The following is a 19,522-nucleotide window of genomic DNA, read 5'->3' as shown; positions in this document are numbered from 1 at the left end:
AAGCCTACGGAAGAAGACTGCAACGAGGTATGTGCCGGGGAAATAATTGCGGATAAGTTAAAAATAACTCATCTTGTACCTTGCACCTACCTCAGGAAAGATCATCCGGAGGCTCTGCGGGATGCAGACAAGGTTCCTGAGGACGGTGGTGCGCTCTCATTCGAGCCAGTGGGAGAAATGAAAGACTTCCGCATGTCGGCTGCCGGCGAGGGACACGTGACTCAACCCGAAGCATTCTGGGAAGGAGGAGGTCCACGTCCCGCTGTTTACTGCTTCGTCGATGAAAAAACCGACTTGGACTTTCCAAAAGGGAAGGGGGAGGCGAGCGAAGCACCGCTCACCCCGCAAAAAGGTAAGGAGGGCCAGGAAGTGGCTGATTGGTCTGTCGAAAAATTAATAAAAACAGGCTACAGTTCGCCGAAGAAGGCAACCCGGCCCTCAGACGAAAAGAACTCCAATTCCCAGAAGCCTCCGTGAGACCCGTCAGAGCACGTGCCGACAGCGGACGTGCTCATTGGCTCCCGGCCGAAAGGTAAGGAAAACAAGGAAGTAAACTTGCCTCCGGCCGAAATAAATAATTCTGTAGACATGCGGGAACTTGAGAAATTAATTGAGCCCGTTCGAGGTATTTTACAGATGTTACAGGCGATAAAGAAGATCATCGGAGACCTGGGAGCAACGGCCGAAGTGCAAGTAAAGAAGGTGGATGAATACAGTAATCCCTCGCTATATTGCGCTTCGCCTTTCGCGGTTTCACTCCATCGTGGATTTTATATGTAAGCATATTTAAATATATATCGCAGATTTTTTCGCTGCTTCGCGGGTTTCTGTGGACAATGGGTCTTATAATTTCTGGTACATGCTTCCTCAGTTGGTTTGCCCAGTTGATTTCATACAAGGGACGCTATTGGCAGATGGCTGAGAAGCTACCCAGCTTACTTTTCTCTGTCTCTTGCGCTGACTTTCTCTGATCCTGACGTAGGGGGATTGAGCAGGGGGGGCTGTTCGCACACCTAGACGATACGGACACTCGTCTAAAAATGCTGAAAGATTATCTTCACGTTGCTATCTTTTGTGCAGCTGCTTCCTGAAAGGACATGCTGCACGGTGCTTCGCATTCTTAAAAGCACGAAGGGCACGTATTGATTTTTTTATCTCTCTCTCTCTCTCTCTGCTCCTGACGGAGGGGGTGTGAGCTGCCGCCTTCAACAGCTTTGTGCCGCGGTGCTTCGCATACTTAAAAGCCAAACAGCCCTATTGATTTGTTTGCTCCTTTGAAGAGGAAGATATGTTTGCATTCTTTTAATTGTGAGACTGAACTGTCATTTCTGTCTTGTCATGGAGCACAGTTTAAACTTTTGAAAAAGAGACAAATGTTTGTTTGCAGTGTTTGAATAACGTTCCTGTCTCTGTACAACCTCCTGTGTTTCTGCGCAAATCTGTGACCCAAGCATGACAATATAAAAATAACCATATAAACATATGGTTTCTACTTCGCGGAATTTCTTATTTCGCGGGTGGCTCTGGAACGCAACCCCCACGATGGAGGAGGGATTACTGTACCTATGGCAGCTAGGGCGTGAGCATCCCATCTTATATGATTTGGCGGTACAGGTTAGTAAAGACGGTACTGTATATAATAATATAGGGACGCAGTGTGAAACGGGCCCATGTTTAATAAGTACTGGGTGCCAAAGCACTGCATGCCCTACAAGGGATTGTGGTACGATGATAGAAGGGGCGGGGGAAGCACCGCTTGAACCAGGGCAGCTGAAAAGTGCTGGCTCTTGGAACGATGTGGGGCTGAAGACGCCATCTCGGGTTAATGTAAAATCAAAGAGCGTTCAGACAGTAAAAGGGCTCTTTTCTGTTAATAAAGAGATCCAAACTGCGGACAAACCCCAGATTAAAAAGGAGATCCTAAAAGATAAACGGGGGTCTCCTGATAAAATAATAAAGAATACTGAGAGCACAGAGGCGGCCATGGGACCTCCCTCAGTGGAGAAAAGGGTGGAGCCAGACGTCCCAATTGCTATAACTGTCGTCGGCCGGGACATGTATGTCGATGTTGTCCTTGGAGGACAGGGGATCAGAGGGATTCCCGTTATAACGTTCCCCCAAGGTTCTCTGGGGAGGCTAGACAACCTTGCCAAGGACCAGCATACGGATCCTCCTGGAGGAAGATGTCCCTCGCGGGGCTGGACGCTCAAAACCATGGTTTTTCGCTGGGGGAAGGGTACTGTGATATGTGCCTTTCATCCCGGCCAATATCCCCAGGCCGCCAGGTAGAGCCTTCCCTGCAGCATGGAGATGCCCAGAATGCCAGCAGGGGATCATGGACAATGTAGTCTTTATCCCCAACCCTGCTGGATACCGTGGGGGCTGCTAGCGGACGCTGCAAGGAGACACAGACTGTTTACCTTACGCTCAGGAAGTACGTCAGAGTCACATGGACAAAGGGAATGATGTGCTTCCTGGGTGAAGAATAGAGAGTTTTTTTATCCGACCCGGAAGTATTCATGATCACATGGACAGAAGGGAGAAACACTTCCGGGTCAGGGACTATATAAAGGACTCTGGGAAACCAGTACGCTGAGCTGAGCTGGGAGGAAGGGTGGCGAAGTGTCTGGGAGTGTGGAGGATTGATTATTGAATTGTTTATTGATTAGTTTATGAGTATTGTGGAGTGGAGGGTGCTTTCTGCACATTATTGTTCAAATAAAGGTAGTATTTGGACTTTTACCTGGTGTCTGGAGTCGAGTCAGAGGGTTGAAGAGGACGACAAGGGCCTCAAACTGCGACAGTGGCGTAGCCGGCAGGATACTCTAGCGCCTTTTGCAGAGGACCTGTATATAAATTTTCTGTGGGCAGAGAACCCTGAGAAGGCAGCATCCGGACACTCGGAAAAATCATCGCTAAAATCCCAAATTTACCAAGTCCGTATAGGGAAGAAGAGAGGTAAGCAGAGCGGCAGCGCCAGTGGAGAAGCTCTTTTCATAATGGCCGACGCTCGGGAGGAGCGTAGGAGTGACCACACAGAGCGGGAGAAGCCTACGGAAGAAGACTGCAACGAGGTATGTGCCGGGGAAATAATTGCGGATAAGTTAAAAATAACTCATCTTGTACCTTGCACCTACCTCAGGAAAGATCATCCGGAGGCTCTGCGGGATGCAGACAAGGTTCCTGAGGACGGTGGTGCGCTCTCATTCGAGCCAGTGGGAGAAATGAAAGACTTCCGCATGTCGGCTGCCGGCGAGGGACACGTGACTCAACCCGAAGCATTCTGGGAAGGAGGAGGTCCACGTCCCGCTGTTTACTGCTTCGTCGATGAAAAAACCGACTTGGACTTTCCAAAAGGGAAGGGGGAGGCGAGCGAAGCACCGCTCACCCCGCAAAAAGGTAAGGAGGGCCAGGAAGTGGCTGATTGGTCTGTCGAAAAATTAATAAAAACAGGCTACAGTTCGCCGAAGAAGGCAACCCGGCCCTCAGACGAAAAGAACTCCAATTCCCAGAAGCCTCCGTGAGACCCGTCAGAGCACGTGCCGACAGCGGACGTGCTCATTGGCTCCCGGCCGAAAGGTAAGGAAAACAAGGAAGTAAACTTGCCTCCGGCCGAAATAAATAATTCTGTAGACATGCGGGAACTTGAGAAATTAATTGAGCCCGTTCGAGGTATTTTACAGATGTTACAGGCGATAAAGAAGATCATCGGAGACCTGGGAGCAACGGCCGAAGTGCAAGTAAAGAAGGTGGATGAATACAGTAATCCCTCGCTATATTGCGCTTCGCCTTTCGCGGTTTCACTCCATCGTGGATTTTATATGTAAGCATATTTAAATATATATCGCAGATTTTTCGCTGCTTCGCGGGTTTCTGTGGACAATGGGTCTTTTAATTTCTGGTACATGCTTCCTCAGTTGGTTTGCCCAGTTGATTTCATACAAGGGACGCTATTGGCAGATGGCTGAGAAGCTACCCAGCTTACTTTTCTCTGTCTCTTGCGCTGACTTTCTCTGATCCTGACGTAGGGGGATTGAGCAGGGGGGCTGTTCGCACACCTAGACGATACGGACACTCGTCTAAAAATGCTGAAAGATTATCTTCACGTTGCTATCTTTTGTGCAGCTGCTTCCTGAAAGGACATGCTGCACGGTGCTTCGCATTCTTAAAAGCACGAAGGGCACGTATTGATTTTTTTTATCTCTCTCTCTCTCTCTCTGCTCCTGACGGAGGGGGTGTGAGCTGCCGCCTTCAACAGCTTTGTGCCGCGGTGCTTCGCATACTTAAAAGCCAAACAGCCCTATTGATTTGTTTGCTCCTTTGAAGAGGAAGATATGTTTGCATTCTTTTAATTGTGAGACTGAACTGTCATTTCTGTCTTGTCATGGAGCACAGTTTAAACTTTTGAAAAAGAGACAAATGTTTGTTTGCAGTGTTTGAATAACGTTCCTGTCTCTGTACAACCTCCTGTGTTTCTGCGCAAATCTGTGACCCAAGCATGACAATATAAAAATAACCATATAAACATATGGTTTCTACTTCGCGGAATTTCTTATTTCGCGGGTGGCTCTGGAACGCAACCCCCACGATGGAGGAGGGATTACTGTACCTATGGCAGCTAGGGCGTGAGCATCCCATCTTATATGATTTGGCGGTACAGGTTAGTAAAGACGGTACTGTATATAATAATATAGGGACGCAGTGTGAAACGGGCCCATGTTTAATAAGTACTGGGTGCCAAAGCACTGCATGCCCTACAAGGGATTGTGGTACGATGATAGAAGGGGCGGGGGAAGCACCGCTTGAACCAGGGCAGCTGAAAAGTGCTGGCTCTTGGAACGATGTGGGGCTGAAGACGCCATCTCGGGTTAATGTAAAATCAAAGAGCGTTCAGACAGTAAAAGGGCTCTTTTCTGTTAATAAAGAGATCCAAACTGCGGACAAACCCCAGATTAAAAAGGAGATCCTAAAAGATAAACGGGGGTCTCCTGATAAAATAATAAAGAATACTGAGAGCACAGAGGCGGCCATGGGACCTCCCTCAGCGGAGAAAAGGGTGGAGCCAGACGTCCCAATTGCTATAACTGTCGTCGGCCGGGACACGTATGTCGATGTTGTCCTTGGAGGACAGGGGATCAGAGGGATTCCCGTTATAACGTTCCCCCAAGGTTCTCTGGGGAGGCTAGACAACCTTGCCAAGGACCAGCATACGGATCCTCCTGGAGGAAGATGTCCCTCGCGGGGCTGGACGCTCAAAACCATGGTTTTTCGCTGGGGGAAGGGTACTGTGATATGTGCCTTTCATCCCGGCCAATATCCCCAGGCCACCAGGTAGAGCCTTCCCTGCAGCATGGAGATGCCCAGAATGCCAGCAGGGGATCATGGACAATGTAGTCTTTATCCCCAACCCTGCTGGATACCGTGGGGGCTGCTAGCGGACGCTGCAAGGAGACACAGACTGTTTACCTTACGCTCAGGAAGTACGTCAGAGTCACATGGACAAAGGGAATGATGTGCTTCCTGGGTGAAGAATAGAGAGTTTTTTATCCGACCCGGAAGTATTCATGATCACATGGACAGAAGGGAGAAACACTTCCGGGTCAGGGACTATATAAAGGACTCTGGGAAACCAGTACGCTGAGCTGAGCTGGGAGGAAGGGTGGCGAAGTGTCTGGGAGTGTGGAGGATTGATTATTGAATTGTTTATTGATTAGTTTATGAGTATTGTGGAGTGGAGGGTGCTTTGTGCACGTTATTGTTCAAATAAAAGTAGTATTTGGACTTTTACCTGGTGTCTGGAGTCGAGTCAGAGGGTTCAAGAGGACGACAAGGGCCTCAAACTGCGACAATAGATAGAAGCACTGTAGTCTTCAAGTACCATCCTAGGGTCTCTTAAAACTAAGGATACAGGATAACACCGATGGTCAGGGATAGCTTTTCTGTTGCTTGAGGGACACCCAACTAGAAATCCCTCTAGCACTCCAGAACCTTGACGCTTTCATTCCTCATAAAGGGCCAGGTTTTCAGGTTAGCTCCCCATTCCATCAAAGGGACAACATGACTCCATGTGCTTTACTCAGGGACCCAACACACTGTCCTTTGTAATCAGAAGTACATTTCACACTTTCTCTCAAGTAATATCTTTCTCTTCAAGTTTCCAGATGCTTATCTACAGCACTTTGCAAAAGTTTTAGGCAGGTGTGAAAAAAATGCTGTAAACAAAGAATGCTTTAAAAAATGGAAGTGTTAATCATTTATTTTCATCAATCAACAAAATGCAGTGAATGAACAAAAGAGAAATCTAAATCAAATCAATATTTGGTGTGACCACCCTTTGCCTTCAAAACAGCATCAATTCTTCTAGGTACACTTGCACACAGTTTTTGAAGGAACTCGGCTGGTAGGTTGTTCCAAACATCTTGGAGAACTAACCACAGATCTTCTGTGGATGTAGGCTTCCTCACATCCTTCTGTCTCTTCATGTAATCCCAGACACACTCGATGATGTTGAGATCAGGGCTCTGTGGGGGCCATACCATCACTTCCAGGACTTCTTGTTCTTCTTTACGCTGAAGATAGTTTTAATGACTTTGGCTGTATATTTGGGGTCGTTGTCCTCCTGCAGAATAATTTTGGGGCCAATCATACGCCTCCCTGATGGTATTGCATGATGGATAAGTATCTGCCTGTATTTCTCAGCATTGAGAACACCATTAATCCTGACCAAATCTCCAACTCCATTTGCAGAAATGCAGCCCCAAACGTTCAAGGAACCTCCACCATGCTTCACTGTTGCCTGCAGACACTCATTATTGTACCGCTCTCCAGTCCTTCGACAAACAAACTGCCTTCTGCTACAGCCAAATATTTCAAATTTTGACTCATCAGTCCAGAGTACCTGCTGCCATTTTTCTGCACCCCAGTTCCTATGTTTTTGTGCATACTTGAGTCGCTTGGCCTTGTTTTCACGTTGGAGGCATGGCTTTTTGGCTGCAACTCTTCCATGAAGACCACTTCTGGCCAGACTTCTCTGGACAGTAGATGGGTGTACCTGGGTCCCACTGGTGTCTGCCAGTTCTGAGCTGATGGCACTGCTGGACATCTTCCGATTTCGAAGGGTAATAAGCTTGATGTGTCTTTCATCTGCTACACTAAGTTTCCTTGGCCGACCACTGCGTCTACGATCCTCAACGTTGCCCGTTTCTTTGTGCTTCTTCAAAAGAGCTTGAACAGCACATCTTGAAACCCCAGTCTGCTTTCAAATCTTTGTCTGGGAGAGACCTTGCTGATGCAGTAGAACTACCTTGTGTCTTGTTGCTGTGCTCAATCTTGTCATGACATGAAACTGTCTTCCACAACCTCACCTTGGTAGCAGAGTCTGGCTGTTCCTCACTCAGTTTTAAGCCTCCTACACAGCTGTTTCTGTTTCAGTTAATGACTGTGTTTCAACCTACGTGTGACATTGATGATCATTAGCACCTGTTTGGTATAATTGGTTGATCAGACACCTGACTAGAATCCTACAAAATCCCTGACTTTGTGCAAGTGTACCTATAAGAATTGATGCTGGTTTGAAGGCAAAAGGTAGTAACACCAAATATTGATTTGATTTAGATTTTTCTTTTGTTCGCTCACTTTGCATTTTGTAAATTAATAACAATAAACAATCATTATTTATATTTCTGAAAGCATTCTTTGTTTACAGCATTTTTTCACACCTGCCTAAAACTTTTGCACAGTACTGTATATCAGACAGTACACATCCAGGGGATATCATCTCTTGTGTGCCATTGATCTTTATTCCTGGCAACTGTAGGGCATCTCCTACTAAGAGCGTGGATCTCTCTGTGGTCTTGCCTGCAGGTTGACTGCAAGATCCTGATTTGTGCCCTTGCACCCAGCAGACACTCTGTAGAGGTAATGTCATGGAGTACAGCAGGAGCAGCGCTCAACCACTGGCACCAGTAGAAGAAGATCACAGAGGGCAGAGCTTCTGTACTATGTAGAGGGCACTCACATAGATTCAGTCCACCAATGATTGTGACTTGCATGTCTTTGAAATGTGGAAGGAAAAATGGACTGAAACTTACATGAACATGGGAAGAACATTTATACTTTGCATGGATTGGAATCTCAGCAATGTCTAAAGCAAAACCTCCCAAAACTGTAAGGCAGAAGTGCTAATGACTATACAAAAATGTATTCACTTTTTAAAATCTAATTATCTTAAATATTAGTTTTATAATACTTTATTACTTTTGGCAAGTATATATAAGTAAGAGCAGTTGGGCTAAAAGAGTGAAAAGGCTATCAATGCATTTTTGAATAAATTAACATCATGATTCTGTTTTTTTCTTTACATTTACATTTAATTGCTTAACACTGTGTTTCTTAAACTAGGGGTCATGACCCTAAAATGTCTGAGATTGGGTTGCTCAGAGTTATGAATTGCAATGCGAATGGGTCGTGAGCAGTTAGCGATGAGTCGTTGCTTGGGGATGAATGATGATCTGCAGCGGCTGAGGGTTGCAATGACATACAAAAGACAAAATTGGGTCACAAGAAAAAGAACCACTTTCTTAACAGATGCTTTTATCCAAAGTGACTTGAAAAAGAAGGCAACATAATCGAGTAAACATCCCTCTAGGGGAATGTCTGGGAACAAGTGCTGCAGGACAAGGGTACAAAATTGATCACCACAAGTGAAGAGCACAGAACAAAATACAAAGAGATTACAGTTCCTTAGTTTCAGGAACCTAACAAACAAGAGGTTCTTCAAACACATCTTAAACACATGGAAGGAGTCAGAATTTTGAATGAAGATGGGCAGCTTTGATTTAATGGTACCACTACACTGTTCATCAACAGACCAGAGTGGGTCGGATGGAGCTTAACTACTCTGTGGGCAAGTATCATGGAGTTGAAATTAATATGTGCTGCTATAGAGGAGTGACCTGTGCCTAGTTGAACACCAGACGTGCATTTTGAGTCATTTGCAGCGGCTTGGGGAAACATGCAATTAGTCTTTGCTAGGCCCAAAATGGGGAAATTGGCTTTTAAATTTCAAAAAGTTCTTTGTAGTCTAGAAATACCAAAAGATGCCTCAAATGATTGAGAAACCATGAAAAACTCCAGCTTGTAAAGACAAAGCAAATGATGAATCTTTATAAATTAAGATTTACTTACTTAAATAAGGAAATTAACAATTAACCCTTACATACATTGGGCTGTTACAGACACTATTACATACTGTAACAATCATTATTACATACCTAGGGTCTTTAGTGACCCAGTATATATTTATATTTGAATCAAGCCACAAATGATTGGATGTTGTGAACTACGAATTCCAAAGCACATAAGTCCCAAAAATAGTGCTCACTAGAGAGGTATATCCCACCAAATCCTGTCTTGGAAAAAAAAGCAAGCAAACACAGAAACTTTATAAAAGAAAGGTTTTATTTCTGCGAATGATGCTCTGAGATACTGTGAAGTTCCAAAGAGCATAATGGCAAAATGGAGTCATCTAAACCAGGGGTTCCCAAACATTTCAGCTCACGACCCCCAAAATAACCGTGCCAGTGACTCGTGACCCCCACTATCCTTGGAAGTGGTTAAAATATACAAATGTTGCACGCAACGGTGCACATGCGCCAATAGGCCTATCCAAACATGAGCATGACAACACGAAAGAACACAATGGTCTAACAACCATACAATTTTTTTTAATAGTAATTTACTCATTTGTTTAATTTCAACAAAATATCCTATCCAAACAAGAGCATGACAACAAAAAAAGAACATAACGCTCTAACAACCATAAAACTTTTTAAAAAATTGTTATTTACTCATTCGTTTAATTTCAACAAAACACCTCACCTAATGAGATGGGTGGATTAATTAATTTCTAAAAAGTTTTAAAAAAGTATTTGATTTCTTGGAAATCATCTCACGACCCCTACTTTGGGAACCACTGATCTAAACAAAGTCTCAAATCAAAAATCCAGAGAATGATCAGAAAACAGAATCCAGAAAAATCATTGAAAGATTCACAAAAGCACACTAAAAACACAAGAACTCACCAAAGCTCTCTAGTGCATTCAAAATGAACCACCTGGAACTGGGGGAGACCCTCCACATTTGTTGGCCAGAGGGTATTTCCTGGCATCTCTTACTGGACCACCCACAAAACACATGGAAAATAATTCAGTCAGCTTACATATAAAAACACAATCAAAAACAAAGAATAATGCAAACACCCAAGAATAGTAACATCAACATAAACAAAAGAAACAAAAAATGAACAAAACAGACCTACTGCATGAAATTGTACTCCAGCCAGTGGAGGAACCCTGGTATCTGGAAGACCTTGGTGGGAACGACTAGTTCAGTAAAAGAAAGACCAAGTGGTGATTTTGAAAGACAAGGAGTTAATTCTTATTTGTTGGAGTCCACAGGCAATGATGGCGTCTTGGCACCATCTGACAACGTTAGGGCAGGGGCCACCCACTGGCAGCACTCTGACAGCAGCTGTGTGCCAATGCTAACAGAGCTAATATATCAATGCAAAAAATAATTCAAAATGATCAGTAACAACAATTAAACAGAAAATCCACATGAATCCTGGTTTTAGCATAACAATCTATTGCTCTTAGATGCCCCTGAGGTGTATCCCTTGAACACTCTTTTCAAGAGTTGCTTCATACCTAATCTCCATCCAAGTCTGCACTGGTTCCTCTTCTCTTTGTGACACACTCTTGTCATATTTACTGATCTGTTCTGTAGGCTTTTAGTAGGTCTCTGTGACTACTGAAGGTTCATGAACTACTAAACAATTCTTCATTTTATGGTGTAATGTCTTTCAGTGTTTAAGACGCACAGGAAAGGTATGTCTCTTAGATTTGTGAGGGTACATTAGGAGGCAGAGTAAAGACCGACAATTCTGCCTCCTGAACCTCTGCTTTAATAACACCAGTCAATGAGAAGCGGTCGTGAACTAAAAACCAGCAGGAATCACAACTACTGTGAAAAGAAATATTTCAGTTTTCCTTCAACATAAATCATCAGGAGAAGATAGTATTGCAGATGGAGAGCAGTAAGAGTTCTTTGAAAATGAACAGAAATTGGGATGATAATGAACATAAACCAGTCCTGACATTCACATGGTGTATCGTGCCCCTTCCTGGCCTGCTTGTACCCCAGTGTCATCTATTCCTGGTGTAGCCATTGAGTCTGACTGGAAGCTGGGACGACTTGACCATATAAAGTTACCACATTGAGTATCGCTTCTTCATGGACTTGTCTTGCCCCATTGTGGATTTGCATTCAAGTGGTGGTGGATCCTTTGAGCTTCGTAATGACTATTTTGCCAGTCAGAGCGTTACTGCTCATTTAAATCCATACCAAGAAATTCTTCCGTAAGCAGTGAAGTTTTGAAGAAAATTGCTTCCCTGCTTGTGGTGATAAAAATGCACTTTACATTTATATTTATGAAGCCCATTTTTTTTGATTGAGTGAAATAAAAGCTCTAACCGACAGGCACCTTCTGTGGAAGTGAATGGCGCAGCGTGGGATGTGGTGTCGGCCGGCTGTTATTTTTGGCAGAGGCTCAGCTGGTGCACTGAGGGTCACGTAATCGATGAACTTCCATGCTGTGCTCCCAGCTGTGCATGTGTATTATATAGTTTCAGATAGTCCTTTCTCGCAGGTGTGTGCATGTAGCTCTGCAGAGGCGGTATACTTATGTGCAAGGTTATTTGAAACCTCCAGCTGAAACTACTTAATCTACTTAAAATGTTAAAAAGAGAAAAAAATAGTCTTTCAGTTCACAGTATGATTGATTTTGAGAGGTTCTGGCTCTTGTCACATCTTATAATCAAATGCAGTGTTTGTCAGACCACTCTCCTTGACCTAAAGATTTCATTCCAACTAAGTTCTTAACAGTTGAGTCTGCCTAACTGAAAGCATAAGGACTTCCAAATTATTGAAGACCACACAGGGTGATGTTCTGTTCTACTCAGAACAGGTTTTTAGAAGTAGGCTTCCAAGAAAAATTCACAAACAAGGCCTACCCCCAGGCAGCCTGACCCAAACTCCACATACTGGCTTCAGCTTACATAGTCCTAAAAGAGGCCAGGATTTCATAGTTTTAAATGCTTGAACGTTCAACTGAAAATGTCCTTGTAGGGAAAGGAACCATCAAAATCTCTGGCTAGAAAGGACAAGGTCACAAAGTATTGTTTATGAATGTATTCAGAAGACATGAAAAATAAAAAAATGGGAAAAAAAGGCATAAATGAGGTAAAAATGGTTTGTCTAAAAAGACACCCAAGAACAAATAAGGGTGTACTCATGCTAAGCACATTTGTTCTGTACCGTGCACAAGCGCGATTGTCCCCCTTCCCTACTTTCTCTATGTTGGTCTGCACTTACACTGTGCTTTAATGTTCCGGGCCCGGGCACAATTTTATCATCACCATGCGACTTTGTGCAAAACCAAAAAAAGGTCTGAACATGGAGTGGCAGCATGCATGTCAAAATGGTTTTTCCTATTTTGTGCTTTTTTTTTGGAGTCATGTAGGGCAGGATAACGCTCTACCATCTTACAGATTTATTGAATGTGCAGCGTGGCATTTTGCTGTTACTCGTGCTGCATGTACAAGGAGACAAATGATGTTAACAGAGGAATTTGCCGCTTTTCTTGCCAACTGCAATTCTCATTCATCTGTAAGGTGAGAATAAAAACCTGTTTTTAACTCGAATGAAATGACGTTGCATCATTCACGTCATGTCTGTGTTCCTCGCTCAGGTACATTTAATTATCACACTATTCCTGAATCCTACTGAGCCATGTTTTATGCCCATCTATTCTAAGCAGGCCAGGGCATGGTACGGTTGGTTCACCACAGCAGTCATACTGGTCAAACAAACTAGACTTTGGAGGGTTACATGCAGACAAATGTGCTCAGGCATGGAACAAATTTCTAATGTGAATAAACCCTATGTCCCAAGTCACAATTCAATAGTTGAAACAGAACAGAACTAAAATAACTTACAATCAAATGCACTCTAAGAACATCAATAAAGCACTGCTGGATTCTTCTCTATGGCCGAGTTATAAAACGAGAAGCAGTGGTGATGTCAAGGTGTCCCTGTCTCCTGGGGCTCTACCCACAATAAACAAGGAATGGATGTGACTTTACAAGGACAGTACATAATTAATAAATAACACCAACTGAAATAACACCAACACATGAAAAAAATAATAATTGAAAATTAACAAAGACAACGGAAAATGAATTTAAGCAAAGAAAGAAACTGACTGTAATATAACAAGTATGACCATACGTAGGCTAGGGGGACCGACCGTTGGCTTTACTCATGAACATGTAAAGTTATGGTTATGCTGATGCAGGGTAAGACAGTAAGGTTTTTAATGTGGATTCAGCGGGTTGGAAAATGGATGGATGGATGGACAGTATATACATCTAGTCAAAAGGCAAGCTAAACTCAGGAACCGAAAGTCAGTCCTATCTTTCTAATGAATGGGAAATATAATCAAATGTCAGCAGTCAGAATTGACAGTAAGAGATCAAAAGAGTTGAGCATAAGTTGTGTCCATAAAACCTGAATACTTTGGTGATGCTTGAAGTGAGCTTTAAACTGTCACTCCAATGATGTTACAGGTGATACACAATCCATAGAATTGTGGGAGTATTGTGTGGAAAAAAGCAAAACTAGAAACAAAAACTAATGAGAAAACCAAGATCAGTGCATGGACTGTGTAAATCCATCCAGAACATCCCATAACATCTTAATAAAGGTACAGACCTCAACATTGTGGGGACTCAATTTTAGAGAACTGAACGTGCCCGATTATTGTGGTTAAGTGAGAATAGGGATGTAGTCAGATAAAGCCAAGGGTCAGATTCCAGAAAACAACAAAAGTAACAGCCACCAATCAAAGGGGATCAAAGGCCGAAAACGTGCATCAAACCTCAAGAGTCGTTAACCAGAGGTACAAAGCTAGCACTAGGGTCTACTTAAATGACAGACCTACTACGCTAAGAAAAATGTTTTAAGAAAAGATTTATTCACTGAGGTATAACACAGGCTCAGATCCTCTTGTTTATATTTCGTCACAATTGTGATATCATCTGTGCAACTATTTTGGTCACGTGACACTATCATATGAAATTATGATGAGTAAAACCAGATGTGAGCTAAAATAGTTTTCAGAAAAATAAAATTTAAACCAAAGAAATTGAATTCCTACGGTAAAAAAAGAAGTTACACATACATCAATCCTGCTTATCAAAATTCCTAAGGACATCAATAAAGTTACCCCAACAAAACACAAAGTTATAGTGAGTTGTAAACTAAGGGGAGCCAGTGGATGGTAAGGGGAAGTGCAATGAAGCTGGAACCCTGGAAGGAGTTTACCCCACAAAGTTGTGGAAATTGACTTACATAACAAATTAGTTTCCTCCTACTTGTGGCATTTCTTTAGTTCTTCTGAAGACTCATTTTCTGGTAGTGCTCAGAACTTCCTGATGAACTTGTGTTGTAGCCTGTGATGACGTCCAAGGCCTGGCTCACAAGTATAACCCTGCACATTTGGAAAATGAGATGATATGGATAAAATGAATGTACATGACTATAATGTCCCTTTAAACCTATTAGGGAGACATCAAATCCGCAAACAATTTAAAAGCAGTTATTAGATCTAAAAGAGCCCACTTTCTAAAACTGATGTTAAAGAAACCTCCCAAGTTAAGGCCATAGCTGCCTGTGTAGTAGGATCTGTCAAAGCAGACTCGCCTTCCCTGAGGTTTGTTTCTCTAAGAGCTTACACATAATTTGCCTTTTAACCAATACTTTCTAAGCTTTTATGAGGACTGTGGAGTGCTCAGCCATGCTCAGATTCCCCAGCACATGGCTTCTTCAACTTTTACCTTACTTTCCCTTTGTCATCTAGGCCCTATTTCAGTAAGGTACCACTTCAAGCCCACCTGATTTGTAAGTAACATGTGTTTGGTTCTGCTGATTGACATGTGGACATACATTTATTCATAGCCCACAGCTCAAGAGATCACAGCCTAATTTTTGATTCAGCAGTTTTTTTTGTAAACTACACCAGGCTACCTCACCCAGAGCAAGAGTATCATTATTTGAGCATCATATGGGTGCTTTCAAATGCATGCTTATGCTGTTTGGACTCCACTTAACTCCAATCACATTCCAGCCACTCATTTGCATGTCCTGCCTCGACATCTCACAGACTTTTTGTGGACATCAATGATATAGTAGTCCACACTCTGGATGTCATGTTTTCTGAATAATATTCGGGTATAGACTTTGCTAACCTAGTCAAAGACACCATCACCATAAACACTTTGCTGCTTTTACCGTTGAATTTGATGGATTTGCCCTTATGGTAGACATGTTTTACTACTATAATCTAATGCCAAGGATAGTTGAACCTTAAAATGTCTCAGCTTCTTTTTTTAGAATGGCAGATTACTAACCACCACTGCTGTCTGAATACTCTGTTATCGCAACTTAATGAAAAAAGTAAAAACTGAAAACAATTGTTTGGAATTGCCCTCCAGTCCCTTGGGAAACAGTGTGTTCTTTGAAGAAACCTCTACAATCCTCTCCCTTTTTTATTAGGACTGGCTCTTCCTTCATCGCTTGTAATCATATGTATTCTGTAGGAATAGAAAGTCTCCTGTAGCAGAAGAAAGAAATCATTTGATTGTCCCCAACATTCAATGCCCGCAAAAACAGACAGCAAATGTGACACTGTGGTCTGTATTTGGATCATTGGGTACAGGTTTCAAGCAAAATATTTACCTTATGCATGGAGTTCTGGGTCCCCCTACTTCACTGGGTGCTATGGGTGTTGTCATGGTCACTCACTGAAAGTCCATTTGACTGTGATACTCAGGAACCAGAAACCTTCCCTTGTCCAGGTGATTATTTCAACACTCAGTTTCTCCCAAAACCTTACAGAGACAAATAACAGAAACCCATCCCTCCTCCAACATCATTATGCCATTGCCTATTATGTATTTTACTGCATCAAAAAGAAACTATACAAAGAGGAGATTGTGGTCACCAGGAGGTGCTCCAGCTCCCAAACACCCAACAGAAACAGGCTCAAACACAACAAGAAGGCCCAGACCCCTCATGATCATCAGAGGTGACTGTGTGCAGAGGTTGCAGACCTACAGTATAAATACCTGGGAGTGCAGTTGGATGATAAACTGGACTGGACTGCCAATACTGATGTTCTGTGTAAGAAAGGACAGAGCCGACTATACTTCCTTAGAAGGCTGGCATCCTTCAACATCTGCAATAAGATGCTGCAGATGTTCTATCAGACGGTTGTGGCGAGCGCCCTCTTCTACGCGGTGGTGTACTGGGGAGGCAGCATTAAGAAGAAAGACGCCTCACGCCTGGACAAACTGGTGAGGAAGGCAGGCTCTATTGTTGGCATGGAGCTGGACAGTTTGACATCTGTGGCAGAGCGACGGGCGCTGAGCAGGCTCCTGTCAATTATGGAAAATCCACTGCATCCACTAAACAGTGTCATCTCCAGACAGAGGAGCAGCTTCAGCGACAGACTGCTGTCACTGTCCTGCTCCACTGACAGACTGAGGAGATCGTTCCTCCCCCAAACTATGCGACTCTTCAATTCCACCCCTTGGGGAGGGGGTAAACGTTAACATTATATAAAGTTATTGTGTGTTTTTACCTGCATTATTATCAATCTTTAATTTAATATTGTTTTTTGTATCAGTAAGGTGCTGCTGGAGTATGTGAATTTCCCCTTGGGATTAATAAAGTATCTATCTATCTATCTATCTATCTATCTATAAAAGCAGAAAGTTATTATTGTGGGAAACTCTTCTTGGGCAAGCATTTCCCACCACAGCCACAGTACAAAGCACTAAGACACTCAATATACAGCACTCTTCAACACAGTGTCTTCTTTCTCTTTTCTTTCAGCTTCCTCCACTCTTCTTCACAAGCTTTGTCCACCTCCTCCAAACTCTTGCACTCGGAACTGAGGCAGGCAGCTCATTTTATCTACTACCAGAAGTACTTCCGATGTTTCGTACATGTGGTCTGAAAGCACCTACCAGGTGAGGCGGAAGCCTCATGAAGTAGGCCCCCATGTTGGCTCTCCACATCCCCTGGTGGTACCCACGGAACCCAACAGGGCTGAGTCAAAGAACTCCATGTCCCATGATGCCCTGTGGAAATCCAAGGCATTGCTACAACAGAAACCTTCAGTTTCTGACCAAAGGACAATAAGAATGCTTTATACAAGAAAACTGTTTGTTTTAGAAATAACAAAAGATGTTCAAAAGAGCAGAAAGGATTTGTTAATCCACAATCTAGAATTCCAAAAACAAATTAAACGTTATTCAAAGAAAATCTAAAATGTGAAGAAACCACAATAATTAGAAAACTCCAATAACTTCAAAGAAAAGGCAGCCTGAGCTCCTTTCCTCTGGGCTTTAAATAGTCAGAGTTAGGCTGAGGGGCAGTGATGTCAGGGTGGCCTCGCCTCCTGGGGAACCACCCACAAGGAACACTGAACATTAGGACATTTAAAGAAACAGTACAAACTTACAAACGACAGAAGCGACACATTATATGAAAAATTAATTAATTAAATAAATAAAGAAAACAATAATAAACATGAAACATATATACATTCAAGCTGCAATATAGCAGGACATCTAGGACAACACCCTCCTTCACCCAAAGTCGGCCTCCAGTTTTTTCATGAGATGTGATTCTTACAAGATGGACACAGAGTAGTGATAAATTCTTCAGCCACCTTAACTTATTCACGTGCAGCTGTTCAAACTGTTGCTCAGCTGTGAGAAAGCAGAAAAATCCCACTTTGGCCTTCAAACCAAACCTCTGTCTGCAATACACATTAATTTAATCTGAGAAGGCCGCACCCGATTAATAAGCAGTAGAGCCCCTTGCATTAGGGTGGTCTGACACTTCCTTTTCTCGCTCCAATCAAACTCTGCACTTTCTCGGCAAGTAACAACAAATTGTTAGCTTTCCAAACTGTGATAGTTATTTAATTTTTGTTTCAGATAAATAAATCGCAAATCCTAAAAGACCTAAGAGGCCTCCCCCTCCTCACCACCTAAGCGAACAAGCGTGAGTCTTGATTAGAGACAGACCTTTAATGGTCGCAATTAAGAAGCAGCTTGAGTTCAGAGACAAATTGGCCATTGAAAGCAAATTGTGGAGCACTTAAGGCCAATCACCCTGACAGGCAATCAGCAGCTAAAGACTCTAATTGTATTCAAGTCTATTTCGGCATGCCAACCAATCAAGGAGAAGATTTCATTTAACCAATAATTTGCCATGCGTCGTGCAGCCCACCGAGACAGGATAAGCCTGTAAAGTGGGGTGAGCTGAGAAATCTGTGCCAGGGATCGCATTGCTGCTTGAATTTAATGGCCTGCCCTAAGCATTAGGTGAACACATATGATGTGCCACATCTGTAGGACAGACATAGACACTAATCACCATAACGTAATACTCTCAAACCTACACAATCCAGCTCTGATAGGTGGCAACAGTATATCCCAGCAGCACTGTGCACTGGGCAGGATCCATTATCAAAGCATTCATAAAACCAAACCTGAAACAATAAAATGCTGTTGACTCATTATAGCACCTTTCATGGGGAGTATCACCTCATTTTATTTCACTTCCGGATTTTAATCGAATCATCCATAGATCCATGTGTTTCAGACTGGCTCATCTTACTTAGGGTTGCAGAAAGACACATAGATAGATAGATAGATAGATAGACATGAACATCTCTGGGATGTGTGAAGAAAACTGGACTACCTAAAGTAAAATCCTAATAGACATGGGGAGGATGTACTATTTCAGCTTAGATGAGGACCAATTTAACCACTTCACCACTGTGCCTCCTTTAACAGAATCAATAAATGTTATTTTAGGTGACACCTGCCAAAGTGTGATTTACAAATACAATACAGCAGCTCTTTGTCAGCTCAGAGCTCATGCATGTCACATTGGATGACGTTTTGGGTGATTTTCGGTTGTAGTCTTCATATACTGTACATAATCTTAGCGAGCAGTTATTGGTGCTCTCCTTCCAGTCACACAATGTAACATACCCAGCAATTCACTTCAACTTCTTCACAACTTGCTCCGACAACATTTTGTTTTTAGTCATAGGGATGAGCTCTGTGTGCATGAAAGCTGACAACTGATGAATGAATGCTCATCTGGAAGTACAGTGCATATAATGCAGCGATGAGGAATGAGGAAAGAGGCAGGTTTTGAACCTCACAAACAGAATAGGGGCTCATCTGTTTTGTGTTTTACATAGAATGTGAAATAGAAATAAAAAAGGGACAGAGAATGCGGCTGAATTTGCCACAGCTGTTAACCCTTCATATAACTCTGTCAGGCAGCTCGCTATTGGAGCAAACATGAGTGTCCTGGA

This window comes from Erpetoichthys calabaricus, chromosome 15 (genome assembly GCF_900747795.2).
Source record: "Erpetoichthys calabaricus chromosome 15, fErpCal1.3, whole genome shotgun sequence".
In the NCBI taxonomy this organism is placed as follows: Eukaryota; Metazoa; Chordata; class Cladistia; order Polypteriformes; family Polypteridae; genus Erpetoichthys; species Erpetoichthys calabaricus.
Note: the sequence above shows the minus strand (reverse complement) of the source record.